Source organism: Myotis yumanensis, unplaced genomic scaffold, assembly GCF_028538775.1.
Source record: "Myotis yumanensis isolate MYYU_CA2020_CCGP unplaced genomic scaffold, mMyoYum1.0.hap1 SCAF_4, whole genome shotgun sequence".
In the NCBI taxonomy this organism is placed as follows: Eukaryota; Metazoa; Chordata; class Mammalia; order Chiroptera; family Vespertilionidae; genus Myotis; species Myotis yumanensis.
This window is the reverse complement of record NW_027223755.1, coordinates 43,490,605-43,503,398: the sequence shown is the minus strand read 5'-3', so window position 1 is coordinate 43,503,398 and position 12,794 is coordinate 43,490,605. Positions and strand designations below refer to the sequence as shown.

Here is a 12,794-nt window from a genome sequence, read left to right as displayed (position 1 = left end):
ATACCACTTAACGAAGAGAACATGTTGACACAGAGACTTGAGCAAGTGTTCGAAATAAAAAATTTAAAGGCGTTTAAAACTTAGGTTGCTGGAAAACAAATTCACAGTCATATCTGCAGGTGTCTGCATATCTGCTGTAAGAGTTCAGACCACCTGGAACATTGTACCACTTTAGTAGATATGACATAGAAAGAGCTTAATATTATGTCAATAAGTCAAGAAACAAGATTTAGAGCAATGGGGATAATGCAACTAACACTTCATTCTAAAAGAAAAATAGTAAATGTATGTAGCATCTATTTACTTGTAATGTGTATGTTTGTAAATGGATAAAGAAATATACTGAAAACACATACTAAATAAAGAAAATTCAAAAGCCAACCCCATCATTGAGTAATTCTACTTCCTAGAAAAACACTCATGTTCTCAAAGAGCACATACAGTATAGCTTTAATAGCAAAAAAAAGAGACAATCTAAATGTCTATTAGTAAAAGGATAGCTCAACACACCACAGCATATCATGAATAAGTAGTTTAAAAGAATCAGTTTTACATGTATCAACATGAATAAAACAGGCAGTAAAAGCAAGCTAGAGAATAAGTACAGAATTGTTAACATTTGTGAAAATTATTAATAAAACTAAGTGAAAGGAGGCATACCAAAATGTTAATGGTACTAGTTGTTCATACATTGTATGCATATTTCAAGTTAGCTAGAATGAGCATATATATTTTAAAAACATAGATATAGTCCTATGTGTAGTACAGATGTGAAAAATACTCATTAGAGTAAATAGACAATAATTCTACTAGACATTTTCCTGCTTTAAAACAAACAAATATGCTGAAGCATAGCAATGAGAAAAATAGGGCTATTTGGCATGCATTTATTTATAAGTAGAAAAACATACAATGAATTACTGGAAACATCTATGTAAATAAAAGGACTTGGAGCACATCTGGTGACCATACCTGGCTATTAAATACCATAGGAGCAGAATTAGGACAGGAGCTTAAAATGTTGCCTGAATGTGAACTATTATTGATGGTTTTGCTGGGCCTCTTTCCCAAAAAAGATGTTTACTATTAAAACTACATTTTCGCTTTATTTGCTTATGGCTGAAGGTTTATAGCTGTCAGACATTTAACAGAAAATGACAGCCTCTCTCTGACCAGGTAGCTCAGTTGGTTAGAGCATCATTCCAATATGCTAAGGTTGCAGGTTCAATCCCTGGTCAGAGCACATACAAGAATCAGTCAATGAATGCATACATAAATGGAACAACAAATATTTCTCTCTCTCTCTCTCTCTCTCTCTCTCTCTATATATATATATATATATATATATATATATATATATATATTCAATAAATGGAAGAATAATGACAGTCTCAAATCTCCAACAATCAGAATAACGAAGAATACCAAACTATAGTGCTGGAAAAGAACATTGATACATGCAAACATGCATTACCTAGAGCTTTATTTATTTTATTTTTTTATTTTTTTGCTTCCCAAAAAATCCTCAAAAAGCTAAACAATTCCCAAATTCTCCAAAGAAGTGTGTCTTTCATTTAGCTTATGCCACACTCTCTTTTGCCTTTGAGGAATACATAACAAATAATTCAGTTAGTGCTTTATGCATTTGATTATCCTCTATAATAATAAAAGCCTAATATGCTAATTTAGACTAGACATCCTTCTGGACATCCTTCCTTCCAGACGAAGCCGTGGTGGGGGTCAAGGCAGAAGCGGCTGCCGCAGTGGCAGGGGTCAAGGCCCTTGCACAAATTTCGTGAATCAGGCCTCTAGTATATAATAAAAGCCTAATATGCAGATCGGCAGAACAACCGGTTGCTATGATGTGCACTGACCACCAGGGGGCAGATGCTCAACACAGAAACTGCCCTAGCCTGCAGGCCCCGACTGGCAGCAGCTGCAGGGGCTGGCGAGTGGGCGGTGCCAGGCCAGCCAAGGCGGGTGCCAGCGGGCGGGGCCCCCCCCCCCCCATTGTCCCACCAGTCTCCCCGCAGATCAGGCCCTGATCGCTGGCCAGGCCTAAGGAACCTACCCGTGCACGTATTTCATGCACTGGGCCTCTAGTTTTTTATATTATGAAAATACAGCCAAATACGATGGCTTTTGTCTACCACCTATGTACATTACTTACGAAAAGTTTATTTTTTGGCCCATGAAAATAATACACATATATCATATAAATATAGCAAATATAAAGAAGCAAAATTAGAGAGGGAAATTTATCCATAATCTCAACATTGTCCAAAGATAACCACTGTTAAATTTTGATATATTTCAATCCAGTCTATTTTCTTTTTTAAAAATATATGTTTTTATTGATTTCAGAGAGGAAGGAAGAGGGAGAGAGAGAGAGAAACATCAATGTTGAGAATCATCGACCAGCTGCCTCCTGCACACTCCCTACTGGGGTTGAGCCCACAACCCAGGGCATGTGCCCTGATCAAGAATTGAACTGTGACCTCCTGGTTCATAGGTGGATGCTCAACCACTGAGCCACACCAGCCAGGCAATCCAGTCTATTTCTAAAACTATTTAATACAGTTGAGCTCATACTGTATACACAGTGTTATTCCAGTGTTTTTCAAGTCACAAGATAACCTAAGTATTTTTCCATGCTATTTAAAATGTGCCAAACATTTATAAAGCTATATATTTGTATGCCTTAAATTTGTATGCCTGTTTTGGAAACATTTAGAAGGTCTTCAATTATTCCTCATAACATCTTGGAACATATAGTTTGTTTATTTGAATTTTGAGTTAGTCTGTTGGTTGAGATTCTCAAGAATAAGCACAGGTTATGAATAGTTTTTTTTCTAAACTTGTGTTTGGATTTTCTTTAGGGATCTTTGCTTCACATGTTTGCCAAAGCTGACGTGAGGCTGCATGTGACAGGCATGATGATCAGCAAGTGAACGGCACTCACACAATTTCAGCCCCATATGTGATACCATAACTGGAAATTATAAGCAGCTGAGTGGTCCCTAACCTCTAGGAGTTTACACTCTCAGGGGGCCTTCTTTAAACTGGACAGCATATAGTGATGTTCATGCCTCCATATCTGAGTGTGATGATAACAACTAATAGGTGCCAGGCACTGGACTAAGATACCTTCTGCATTTTCTTATTTAATTCTCACAATAGCCCAATGATTGATTCCCATTTTAAGAGATGAGGAAGTAGGCTTAAAGGGGCATGACTGTCATCCCCAATCCACCAAGACATGTGCCCTAAGCTGTAGGCCCAGGAGTACGTACACTCATCCACCCACACTCTGTTCCATATTCTCTGTTGTGAAGCTTTGCTTATGGAAAAGTCAACCAGGTGATAGGAGTCCAAAACCCAGGACTTTGGCATGAGGTCTATTCTGCTGAGCCAACCCACCATGCAAGGATGGACCACATAGGAAGAAGAAATAGATAGTCTGGAACCTAGATAGACAATATTATGTCCAGAAAATAAATTTCCAAAAATCATCAAATCTACACAATTCTATTCTTCCTTTGAATTTTATAATGCCCCTGTCTGCTACTCTAGCCATTTCCATATCATTTCTAATATTGATATCAACAATCTAAGAGATAGGAGGTGCTACAAAAGGAAAGAAGGGAGAGAGGAAAAAAGAGAAAAAAAATGAGGAGGGAGGAAATCCATTAAATATTTATCAGCCACCTTATTTTAAAAAGTTGCCGAAACCGGTTTGGCTCAGTGGATAGAGGGTCGGCTTGCGGACTGAAAGGTCCCAGGTTCGATTCCGGTCAAGGGCATGTACCTGGGTTGCAGGCACATCCCCAGTAGGAGATGTGCAGGAGGCAGCTGATCGATGTTTCTCTCTCATCGATGTTTCTAACTCCTCTATCCCTCTTCCTTCCTCTCTGTAAAAAATCAATAAACTATATTAAAAAAATATTAAAAAAATAAAAATAAAAAAAAATAAAAAGTGTCATGCTGGTATCCTATATAATAAAAGCATAGTATGCTAAGTGTATGCTCGACCAGTCACTATGAAACGCACTGACTACCAAGGGGGAGACACTCTGACGGGTAGGTTAGCTTGCTGCTGGGGTCCAGCCAATCACAACTGGGCAAGAGGGCTGGACAAGCCCTGGAGCCCTCCCACAGTCCTCAACTATGTCCTACATAGTTGAGGGGTGAAGTGTGCTCAAGGCGGGTGGCCCCAATTGGCCCTGATCAAGACTGGGCGAGAAGGCCCGTAAGCCTGGCCAGGCCTAGGAACCCCACCCATGCACGAATTCATGCACCGGGCCTCTAGTTTAATATAAAGAATGTATGATATGTATGATTCTCTGGTCTTAAGGACATTACAATTTAGCTAAAGAGTTAAATCAGGCACTCATAAAACAATTAAATAACAATGTAAGATTAAATAACAATGTAAGATTAAATAACGGTGTAAGGATGTGTTCACATGTTAAAATAAGCTGTATGAAAATGGCAACCATCATCAGCCATTTTTTCAGATTATTATACATTTGAAATAGTTGGTCCTGTAATATCAGACCACACGTCTTAATTTTGGCCTAATAGAAAATGTTTACTATAAATGCTGACAATACTAGTACGTACTATAGGAGATCATTACACAAACAGATCAAAATACATTTGAATCACTCCCAAAAGCTAAGTCTCAGAGGATTGGAGCATCTAGATAAGTATGGTCCAGAATACGGAATGAGTAAGTGTGAACAGACTGGCAAGTATGACGCAGAGATCTCGTGCTGGATGGTACAGGGAAGCTCAGGGCCTTTAGAACCTCTCCATTACTGCCAATGCCAACAGATGGGGACACTTCTGTGTTCTTCCCATTCACATCTCATTCCCTATTCATCCCCTTCCCAAATGAGGAGCCACATCTGCTCTGCTTGCTCAGCATTTCCCATTCAATTGATTGGTTTTCCCAGCAGTTGGGGTCACTGCTTTATAGAACAGTATAAGTCACCGTTTTCATCTCAGTTGCACCTGCAATTATGTGAGTAAGGCTAGCCATCATCATGAAGAGGCAGCTGATATTAATGGTTGTCTTTGCTGGTCCTAATGCCAGCCTGCCATGGTTCAAGTCCCATTAAAGTCCCTTATAAATTTACATACCCTTCAGCAAGTTGCTTAATTTCTCTGTACTTCAGTTTTCTTATCTTAAAATGTGGATAATTGTCATCCCTACCTCACAGAGTTATTGTGAACATAAATGAGTTCTTCCAAGGACTTATGTATGTATATGAAGGTATTTTCACTAAAAGATTTGGGGTTGCCGAAACCGGTTTGGCTCAGTGGATAGAGCGTCGGCCTGCGGACTGAAAGGTCCCAGGTTCGATTCCGGTCAAGGGCATGTACCTGGGTTGCGGGCACATCCCCAGTGGGGGGTGTGCGGGAGGCAGCTGATTGATGTTTCTCTCTCATCGATGTTTCTAACTCTCTATCTCTCTCCCTTCCTCTCTGTGGAAAATCAATGAAATATATTTAAAAAAAAAAAAGATTTGGGGTTTCCTAGCTCTTTATTTGCAGGGTCTAAGTACAAAGATTCAAAGCTCCAGACTCAAGGGAAATAGGAAACTCCTCTTTCAATTTCAAGCTTAGGCCACATTGTCCCACATAGTTGAGGGGTGAGGTGTGCTCAGATTAATAAACTTGCCTTCGTTTATCATTTGACTGGATATTCTTCATATACAGTCCATTGATGAGAGCACTCAAGGAGAAAAGGAATCCAAACCCCTAACAGAAGGTACAGAAGGTTGACTCAATTCATTTATCTGGTTTAAAAGAGTTGAAGATATTATTAGAAAGTAAAATAAATTTTATTCTATAGACAGTAGTGATTTATTATATTTTCTTGAGCTGAAACCATAAGAGAATGAAAGCTGTGTTTTACAAGGACTAATCTGGAAGCTACCTATAACCTCTGCAAGAAGTCTCAGTATTCATTCAAATCAAGGTATAAAAAAATCCAGCACTCAATATTTTTTTCACATTTTTCTAGACAGATTTTTAAGGACTCTGCATACAGCAGAGAATTTTATCAAATCAAGAAATGTGACTTTGATCTCTTTAATCCCAATGCTGGACACATAGTAGGTGTGCCACAAGGCTAATTGAATAAATGCAAAGCAATATTTACTACAACCAAAAGAACTATCAGGAGAAACTTGAGTTTGGGAAAAAAAAAAAAAGAAAGAAAGAAAGAAAAGAAAAGAAAAGAGAAGAGAGGAAAAGAAACTTGAGTTTGGTGGTATGAGCTATAAATAAATAAATAAATAAATCGGAGTGTGTGCCCAGCTAACTCCCACCGCAATAGGAAGGGATGGTGTTCTAGGGAACCTACACCAGAGCTTTGTGAAGGCACTTGGTGTCATTGAGGAAGGGAGGCTTTGGCAGCAGGGCCCAGCTTGGGAAAGGTCCCAGGAAGGACTGGACACTCTGCCCAGCCCCCGAGACAAGAAAAGCTGCTTCACTAAACAGAGTGGTCTCTTAGGAACCAGAAAGGATCAACACAAATTCTCAAATTGTTGAGACTGAAACCAGCATTTAGGCAAAAGGAAACTCAAGCTCAATCTTCCTTCCAACAGAGGAAAGGATCTTGGGAGCATGTTTTCTGGGAAGAGTTGGTCAATTTGAAACCACAATCAGAAACTTTTTGGATGGATCACATGGTGAAAAAGAATAAACACATGACTTTGATGGCATCTGAAACAGTCAAAATAAAAGAAGAAATGGGTTAGCTGCTCCTCTGTCTACTGTCTACAAATCTTTCTAACTGAAACACACTTTTGGAAACACCTTTACACTTTCAAAACTATCATGGTTTTCTCAAAGCCATTTAAATCAAAAGACTTTCCCCTTTCAAATGTCTTTTCAATCAGAGTAAGAAGCATCAAAGTGAAATCAAGATGAGTCTAAAGGGCAATCAAAACAGGAACCCAACAGAAAACTATGAACTGAGTATGATTACAGTTCATAAACAATAAAACAACTTAAAATGGGGGGGAAAGAACCAAAAATACACCAAATGTTAAAGTAGATGTCTTTGGGTATTACAAGTTTCAGTAACTTTTGTTTTATATTCATCCAATTTTTTAAAGAAGTATTTTTTTATTTTTATTGAAAATATACAAACATTTAACTATCTGAACACAAATTCAAGTCCAAGTTGTTTTCAAACTAGGAAACAAACAAAAAAACCAGCATTGAGGGACTTTAGTGGGGTGTGGCTTGTTATTCAGACCTCACTGGAAATATTTTCCTTCATATCTTGAAAGGCTTTTATTATCACTCAGGAAAACGTTTTAACTTGGAAGTGACCTCAAAGATTGTCTGATTAAAAAAATACCTTATTCTACAGCTGAGGAGACAAAATAAATTTCCTAACACATGGCCAGGCAAAGGCAGACCTGGGACTCTGACCCACAATTCTCACCTCCTAATTAATGCTCTCTCCAATGCCGAGGTTATTTCACCAAGAAAATCACTCCTTCCATTTCCCAAATAGAGAGAAAAAAGCACTGCAAAATACAAAGCCTCTCCACTCAAGAGAAATGGAAACATTTTTCCACACAAAAACTTGTATATTGACTGCACAGCAGCACTATTCATAGTAGCCAGAAAGTGGAAACAACCCAAATATCTATCAATTGATGAACAGATAAACAAATGTGGCATATCCATCAAATGGAATATTATTCAGTCATAAAAAGGTATGATACATGCTATAATATGGGTAAGTCTGGAAACATTACGCTAAGTGAAAGAAGCCAACCCCAAATGATGAGATTATTCCATTAAAAAAAATGTCCAGAACAGGCAAATCCATAGCGACAGAAAGTAGATTAGTGGTTGCCTAGAGCCGGGGGATGTTGGAGGAGTTAGGTGGTGAAAGTTAAGTGACGAGAGGTTTCTTTTTTGAGGTAATGAAAATGTTCTAAACTTCACTATGGTGATGAATGCACCTGCAAACAAACACCCAAAACTTATCAGCATGCACTGCAAACAAATTGTTCCAAGAACAAAACCGATGGCATCACACTGAGGAGAAAACAATTATCTCTGTAGATTATTATTTCAATCGGGGCATTTACACCTTTTCCATAATTGCTGAACTATAATTGGTTACATTGCCCCGGCTCTAGGACTCCTGCCTCTGTCTGTTAAGATGGCAAATTCCCCAGTACCATTTCAACTGATGAAATGACCAGTTGAAATAGCTGGGTGTACCATCTCATGGTTCTGAAGCCACCTGCTTTAAAGAGCAGTATGTGATTAAAAAATGAACCTGTTTCAAATGATTTGACCAAGTAATTAGATGTCTGGTGGTTCTCATGCACACGCCAGTTGGTAGAATGTTGCTATTGGATGTGCAGCCTCGTGGCCTCACACACAACCAAAAGCCTCTTAGCGAGCCCTACTTCTTACCCAGAGAGATTCCACAAGTCACTGGTAGATCAACACCACTGTGAGATCAGTAGGTGGATCACTGCCTGGAAACAAAAGGGCGTGTAACAAGTAACAGCCACATGCTATCGCCTTTCAAATCAAAGAGCACTATAATCCAAGTGCATCCAAAACTCTGTAGCTGAGTATTAAATAACAGGAAATTGCTCATTGTGTTTAGAGTTCAGCAGCAAGCAAGAGCTTTATTCTGGCGACAGGCCTCAAATCACTCCCGAGAACCCAAATGCTCTTAGGCTCTGACCAGACCCTCCTGCCAACATGAACACAAATGGAAGGCATACAAGACAATTCTTAGGTCTCATTTCACCAACAGCTTTGTGGCAGGGACCCTGCTTTCAGGCAGAAATCTTTATGCAGTGGGGTGGGGATGTGTGCGACTCACTGGCACCCTTATTAGCACCACTCATATAAAGTTAAATGAGCACCTCTTTAGGCAAAGCCCTTAACTGTTACCTCCAGGACTTTGATCAAAAACATAATACAATGGTACAGATGTCAAAAGGTTGAGCTCACCACTGTATGGGGAGGAAAATTTAGGCTTATTTTTCCCAAAACAATTCAGAAAAGGTAGGCATTCTATTTCTGTAGGTCTGTAGTTCAGCCTCAACATGGACCATGTGTTTCAAGATGGATTTCTATTTTGATGCCTGAAATCAAAACAAATTGCTTTTATATAATTTTACTGGTCTGTTATCCCCCAATAAAACTTTAAAAAACTATTCTTATTTATGAATAAACTTTAAATCCAAACCAACTTACTTTTCCTTTATTTTAAAAAAACTGCCTGACTCTGTGGATTTTTTTTTTTAAATTAAGATACTTTCTCTCATGTGGTAAATAATTATTACTTGGACTAAATTCATGTCCACTGGACAAAGTTCAAGGGACTCTTATTGACAGTTACCATCTGGTTTGACCCTTTACACCCCAAAAGCATTTTTCCCTAAGTAGCCCAATGACCAAAGCCAGTTCTGCCATTCGGCTTGCCAAACCTGTTATAATAAGTGTAATATAATGCTGACATCTTCTTGTCAGAGAACATGATAACCATATTATCCATATAACATCTTGCAAATCCTAAAATAATTATGGCTTAAATACAAAACTCCCAGATCTATACAACATACACTTTTGTTTACATGATCTTAGTATTCTACAAGCACAAATACATTTTAAAATCTATATCATTACTAAATAAAGATACAGTATAGATGTTTTCTTTCTTTTTTACTTCTCCCACAGATGCAAATTTACTCAACAGGAGTCAAAGGCCCTTCCATTTTAATATCAGTTGTTCACAATGACAGAATTGCATCTTCTGAGCCACAGAAAATATTAAGAATGGATAAGTCACCACAAGTCATTGTCCAGATCCTTCTTAACTATTCCTCAGTTATAGCTTTTTTTCATCATCCATCATTTAAAACAGATAGAAAATGAATGGATTTTAACTGTCATCTAGCTATTTTAGCAATTACTTTGGTCAAAACATAATGCTAAACCAGTATCCAGGATGCAAATGCAGGAAGGAAAAAGCAAATAAATAATCAGAGGTATTGTGGGGAAGAAAAAGGCCCTGAAAATGAAGTAGGCTGATTTGATAACTACCCCTTATATAAATGGGCATGGATGTTAAGTACTAAACATGCCGCCTTTACTTCTTCCAGGGAAATAAAACTAGAAGGAAAGGTTGTTGGCATACCTTTCAAAAATATAGACTATCCACTGAATATATACAGTAGTTTCCAATTGGACTACTGATACAAAGTCACTTGCTAAAAAACTACAGTGGTAACCAAATGATCTAATTCCACATGTAGATGTCTCTTCATAGATAAACCAGTCAGATGAACCCATTACCAACTGAAATGTTTGGACAGTTTCCTTCCATTCCCTGGAACCACCAGTTCTGTCACCATTCAAGAGGACACTTGTTCAGACCAGCAGATAAGAGGAAGCCCAGATTTCCCTTCTATGAAACATATTAAGTGTCTACCATGGCCTCGGTACTGCTGGTCTATAGATGAGAAATTCTTCCTCTCAACCCTCAAGGAGGTCATAATCTGAAAGCACAAGAGAGGCAAGAAAACAAGAAAAACAAAAACAAAAAAAGTCAGAGTAAAATTAGATTCCAGGAGGAAGCTGCTCTGGGTTTTCAAAAGAGGAGAACAGTATATGTTTGTGTCCATCAGAAAGCTCCTTGGGCATCAAACATCCCCATCATACCCTTTAACTGCCCAGGAGTAGCATCAGTGCTCAAGAAGGAGGGAATAATCCTTGACTCTTAGAGTGCCAAGGAAAATCTTCATGGTCCCAAAGGAACAGTAATGAGGCCTGAAGGTGCTAAATGTTTGTGTCCCCTCCAAATTCATATGTTAAATCCTAATGCCCAACAAGAAGGTATTAGTAGGAGGTGGGGACATTGGGTGGTGATTAGGTCATGGGTAGAGCCTTCATGAATGGGATTAGTGCCCTCATAAAAGAGATAGCCCACAGAGATCCTTTACTACTTCCACCATGTGAGGAAGCAATGAAAAGATGGCTATCTATGAGCCAGGAGGCAGTCTCTCACCAGACAAGCAATCTGCTAGTGCTTTAATTTTGAACTTCCCAGCCCCCAGAACTGTGAGAAATAAATTTCTGTTGCTTATAAGCCACCCAGGCTATGGTACTTCGTTACCAATGAAGACAAAGAGAGCCCTAAAATGGTAGTGAAAACTGAGAGCCCATGTCTAAAAAGAATAAAACATACCAAGACTGCAGGAATATGTTTTGCAGGGATACCAAACAGTGCACCTGAAGTCTGTGGGCCCTGCAGTGAATCCAAACTTAGGCAGCAAAGAAACCCAATAAAGGGAAATAACTCACCACTTAAACCCATCATTTGCTCAGAGTATCTTAACCTTGATTAAAATTATCCTAGAGAAGACTAATGTAATAAAGAAAAACTTCATTTGTAAATGTAATAAAAAAGACTGTTGCTGGAAGGCTATTGTCTGGGTAACAATTCTATTTCCCAGGAGTGAAGGCACACTTACAACAGAGAAAGAAAAAACATCCTGTTGGATCACAAATATCATTTCAATCTCTTTAGAACAATTTCTTTAGAACTGTGCTGGTGAACTAATGCTGCCTGCATCCTTGTGTCTGGTAGACATGCTCAATCTATTTAAATACTAAATGAGCCGAAACCGGTTTGGCTCAGTGGATAGAGCGTCGGCCTGCGGACTGAAAGGTCCCAGGTTCGATTCCGGTCAAGGGCATGTACCTGGGTTGCGGGCACATCCCCAGTAGGAGGTGTGCAGGAGGCAGCTGATCGATGTTTCTCTCTCATCGATGTTTCTAACTCTCTATCTCTCTCCCTTCCTCTCTGTAAAAAATCAATAAAATATATTAATAAATAAATAAATAAATACTAAATGAAAAACTATATAAAATAACTGTGATAGTACTCACTAGTGCCCAACTCAGCTGTGAAACAAGTCACCATTCTGCAGCTCCTCAAACTAGAGGTAAAACACAGTTAGAATCCACTTTAAAAAAAAATTTTTTTTATTAATTTCAGAGAGGAAGGGAGAGGGAGAGAGAGATAGAAACATCAATGATGAGATGGACTCACTGATCGACTGCCTCCTGCATGCCCCACACTGGGGATAGAGCCCGCAACCCGGGCATGTGCCTTAACTGGGAATCAAACTGTGACCTCCTGGTTCATAGGTCAAAGCTCAACCACTGAGCCACACCGGGCTAGAATACACTTTTAACAACTCAAAGATGATTGTTTATAGAAGTACAACGAAAGTGTGCTTGTGTTCATAAATATTACTCTGGAAATTTTGTGTGTGTGTGTTTTGTTTTTGTTTTTTATAAGATTGGTTAAGAATGTTTTAACTCAATTAATTGCCAGTATAAGGATTCTTTAGTTGTAAAATCTTTATTGCTAGCTAATTTTTAAAGTGTTTTATTTTATTTATTTTTTAAAATTAAATTTATTGGGGTGACATTGGTTAATAAAATTATATAGGTTTCAAGTATACAATTCTATGATACATCATCTGTATATTGCATGGTATGCCTACCACCCAAAGTCAAATATTCCATCATCATATATTTGACCCTCCTTACCTTTTCCTACCCCCAACCCCCCTTCCCTCTGGTAACCACTATACTGTGATCTGTGTCTGTGAGTTTTTATTTGTTTTTCTTCTTTGTTCATTGTTGCTTTCAATTTTACATCAACAAACCAAACAAAAAAGCAATCCAATTTAAAAATGGGCAGAGGATCTGAGCAGACACTT

General features: G+C 38.5%; 1 protein-coding gene across 4 annotated transcripts in view; it reads right to left on the bottom strand.

The window, feature by feature from the left end:
* Positions 1 to 12,794, bottom strand: part of RASGRF2 (Ras protein specific guanine nucleotide releasing factor 2) — a 186,249-nt gene that overhangs the window by 138,854 nt on the left and 34,601 nt on the right. The window lies entirely within an intron of this gene.